The sequence below is a fragment of the Buceros rhinoceros genome, unplaced genomic scaffold (genome assembly GCF_000710305.1).
Source record: "Buceros rhinoceros silvestris isolate BGI_N320 unplaced genomic scaffold, ASM71030v1 scaffold17361, whole genome shotgun sequence".
Lineage (NCBI taxonomy): Eukaryota > Metazoa > Chordata > Aves > Bucerotiformes > Bucerotidae > Buceros > Buceros rhinoceros.
In genome coordinates, this window is record NW_010393841.1 from 1 (window position 1) to 4354 (window position 4354).

General features: G+C 36.2%; 1 protein-coding gene across 1 annotated transcript in view; it reads left to right on the forward strand.

The window, feature by feature from the left end:
- Positions 1–3413: 3413 nt before the first annotated feature.
- The window catches only part of ATP8A1 (ATPase, aminophospholipid transporter (APLT), class I, type 8A, member 1), a gene marked incomplete at its 3' end in the record, with an annotated part of 43053 nt that continues 42112 nt past the window's right edge, over positions 3414–4354 (forward strand). Inside the window, exon 1 of the mRNA XM_010145028.1 lies at positions 3414–3453. The remainder of the gene's footprint in view (positions 3454–4354) is intronic.

The window sequence follows — 4354 nt, forward strand, 5'->3', positions numbered from 1 at the left end:
AAACCAGGACAAGCCCTCAGGAACTCAGAGTTGAAGATCTAGGAGGCTGCAGAGGCTCAGTCATCTCCACTTGTCTTCCATACCTGAAACTGGGTAGATTTTTGTTTCACAGCTATATGATTCCTGGGCCTTCCTAAAAAGCGTCTTTTAACTTTCTGCTGGAATGATTATGTGGCACTTTTAGTATTTATAACAGTGTAATACATTCTAGATGAATGAGTACAGGTCGCCAATGTGCCATTTTTTAAGTTTCAAGTATATATTTTTCCCAGTTGTCAAATTGCGGTCCACGCATCTGATGCATCCCTTTATTTCTAAAGTCATGTCCATAAAATCATTGATTTTACTGTTGTAACTTTGCATGATTCTGTAGACAGGAAGGGAATAGGCCTTTTTCAGTGTTTCCCATTGCTCCAGCCCAGTGCAATTTACTTTACTTTTTCATGTCTTGGTGCTAAGTGTAATCTGCTGACGCCTCATGGCCAGGAACAGACATGGAATGCTTGTCCTTGTTAGGAAGGTGCCCCCGCCTATGCCACGCTTTCATTGGCTCATTCGAGTCAATGTTTGTAATAGCGGTTGCTTTCCTTTCTTCTTGCATTGAATAACTTTAAAAGAGCTGGGATATTGTCTTAACTTGGAAGTATTCATTCTAATGATTCTGTCTTTTAGTTGATTACTTCTGTGTTTAAGAAATTTTTCTCAATGATATACCAAATCTCTGTAGATGCTAAGAATTTCTTCATCCTGTCTGTTATTTTAATTCTACAAATATGTTATGTGGAAGACACGAAGTTAGATATATCACAGTATGGCAGTCTGTCCACTGGAGGAGTAGCATTCTTGTGGACTGTTCTCTTGATTTTTTTAGAAGGGGTTGCAGGTAATATAGTCTTTCCCTGAAGATAAATGGTAGGCTTCCTGAGAGCATCAGATTTTACTGTGTTTGGACAGAATTGCAATGTATGTACAGAAACATGATCAAGAGGAAGAGTGGTGAGCTGCAGAGGGTGATAATAGAAATAGAGGGTGGCTGGGCACATGAGGGTGGCTGGACACGCGCTGCCTTTCCTAGTGATAAAATCAACTCAATCTTCTCCTCAGTTACCTCTGTGAATGGTAGGCAAGTTATATTGTCTCCTTGGGTTGTATGAAGCTCCTTGGCCACAGAGTTGAGTGGTTCTGCAAGAGGCAATGATGTTTCTGTTAAATGTTTTGTTCTATTTTGCATTTCTTGTATTTGCTACCCAATAGTCAGCTTCTTCTTAAGTTGCTTGTACATAAACAAAATTAATGCATGTTCTTTCAGATATTTTTAACTGTTCTGGTGTTAATGCTTACAGACGTACACCACCTGTCAGTGTCTAGGCAAATATAAAACTGAGGCTGCTGCTACTGTACAATATGTCCTTTTTAAAATTATCTCATCCACTCTTATGTGATTTGTTTCTACCATTCGCGCTTGCAACTTGAAGTGTACAGTTTGGTGTGGAGGGAAGACAGCAAACATGTTTAGGGGTTTTTCATTTATCAGCTAAAACAAAGTTCTTATTAACAAATACTACAGAGGTATCTAAAGACATCAAACATCATTTTCCTTTCTGTTTAGTTTACATTGGCTCAGTATGTTGTGAGTTCCTGCTCTACTTAGTTGAAACTGAATGAGATGAGGGGGCTGATTGGGAGAATTTAGCTGCTACTTTAAAGGCTCTGTGTGTCTGTATATGTGTTTATATATACACAGCTGATGGTAACTTCATGAATTTCTCACTTGCACAGTTGAGTTTTACAGGCTATAGTCAAAACAAAACAATTTGCTTTGTTTTTTATAGTCAAACAGGTATGAAATTTAATGTTGCCTGCCTATTATATCATGCAAGAGTATTTGGCTGACTCTGACAGCTCTACTTTTTTTTTCCTGTGAAAGCTGCCCACTTGACATGTAGTAAAATATTCAGTCTGTTTTTCCTTAATCTTTAATTTTCGTTTTATCTTAGCTTCTTTTCAAAGTGAGAAAGCTAAGGCCTCCAGGAATGGTTATCTTCATCTAATATTAAAGCAAGATTAACTGGTTTGTCAGAGTCTTATATATCAGTATCAATAAATATACTTGTCAAAATAATACTTTCAACTCAAGAAGCAAATGCTTCCTTTTCTGGAGTGAAATCCCAAGAAGTGGAAGATGTTAGCAGAAGATATTATTCATGAACAGCATGTGTTTTCCGTATACACTTCAGAAGTGCTAGTAAAATTTGTGACGTGCAATGCTAGATTATCAGCTGTTTCCAACGATTTTCAACCAGCATACCTCAGAAAGCAACTGACATTAAACTGTCACCTTTCAAGTTGGAGGGCACCCTCTGTGGGCAAATAAACACAGGCTTAGACCAAACACCTGCTTGGTCAAGTTGTTTTGCCTTCCCATTGATCAAAAATATTTATCTGTGAAATCAGTCAGATTTTTGAAAGGAGAATCTGCTGCTAATCTGTGAAAAATCTAGTAAAAAAATTAGCACTTTGCAAAGACTAAGTAATTAGGTGGCCTTTTAAGAGCTGTTACCTCTGAGTCATACCAGCATTTTATTAGAAATATATCTCTTAAGTAGCTTGACTTGCTTTTCTTTCAATTTACAAGATTACTTCTGATCGTACTGATATTTTGAAGGCATGAATTCTGTAGGTCTGTTCAAAAAGTGTGCCTAAATCGGTTAATTCTGTGTAAATTTATTTTCCAAATCATGTTTCTGCTGAGGAAGGACTAAGGTCATTACTTTTAAATACTGTGTTTAAACTAGTAGTCTCCGAAGCTTTTTGTAGCTGAGTTTGTTTATACCTTGAAAATGCTGCTGGTTAGTAACTGTATCAGAAGTTTTCTATCAAAATGCTTCTCACAGCTGTATTAAAAGTGAGAGACATCATGGCCTGTTTAGGGGTGGGGGGGTGGATTTTTGTTTTTTATTTTTTGCTGTTGCTGAAGTCTGCATGTATTTATGGTGGAAGTGAAGTCATATGGTTACGCAGTTGATGCCTGACTTAAGATCTGTACGAGTTACTTACATGAAGAATGGTTCCATGATCTTTGGTTTGGAAAAATCATTTCCCACTTGCAGGAAAGGGCAAAGTAAAGGTACACAAATAGACCACTTCCTTATATAAGGAACTTGTTTAGATAACAATTGCCCACGTGAGAGGAAATTTTAGTACAACACGATTAGCCTAGAACTGGGTGTGACTTTCCTGATGATCATAACTATGCAAGTAATCCACGATCCTGTTTACAAATGCTTTTTAAATCAGTTTATTGAATAGAGTGGGAGGTGGTAATACATGGGAGGGGGGTTTTTTGATGGTGTGAAAGCTTTATCATGTCAAGAGAAGTCTTTAACCACTGTGCATTTTTAATTTAGAAAAGACATAAGGCCGATAATGCAGTGAACAAGAAACAGACTCAAGGTAGGAAATTTTTTAAAGCTTATAAATCGTGTTTCGGGGTGGGTTGTTCTTTGAATTTTTTGCAAATTGTAGTAATGTAATCTGAAGTGCTGACAGATAATTGAAATGGCTTATGCAGGTCAGTTTAAAATTTAGAATCTAAACAGCTGAAATAACAATTTGCAGTCGCATTAGCCCAATGGAATACATTCTAGATTAAGTTCAGGAGGTTCTTAAATGAGTGAATTTTGAAGTTTCTTAACACAGGTGATGCTGTAGCTGTTAAAATCATAATCACCACTATATTTAGTGGGCCTAGATTATGATGAAAAACCTATGCATTTCTAAGTACACAAATAATAAATTTATTAAGCCAGCAGATCTGGAATGTTTCAATTTTGGAAAACTCTAAAATTGGAAGAGTCATAAAATTGAACTTTCTATGCTGCTTCAAAACTATAAATAAAGACGTAGTTTTTTGCTTTTGTTTTGTGTTTTGTTTGTTTTTTAATATGAAATAATCAATTTAATTGTTTGATTAGAGATTATGAGAGATTATCCAGTGTACCCAAACCAAAACTTTGGAATGTGGGGTGTTTCTTTAAGATGTTAATAAAGAAAAGAAGTAGTTTTAAATCAGGATTATTTTGGCTCAGAAGGTGAGGGAGATAGTAGTTAATACGTCCTAAACATACTTGTAAGGAAGGAAGTGCACTTCGCTGTTCTTTAACATTTTATGTTACTTTGATAGAGAGGTAGGCATCTCTGTCAAGAGCTGACTCTGTTTTTATAAACTGGAGGAGCAGTGAGTGTCACATGAATGTGATTGTAGAAAGTATGAAAAATACCACAAAAAGGAGAATCTTGCATGGAATCCTATTTAAATAGATAACAACTGTAACCTTAAGATTTTTAGGGAAAG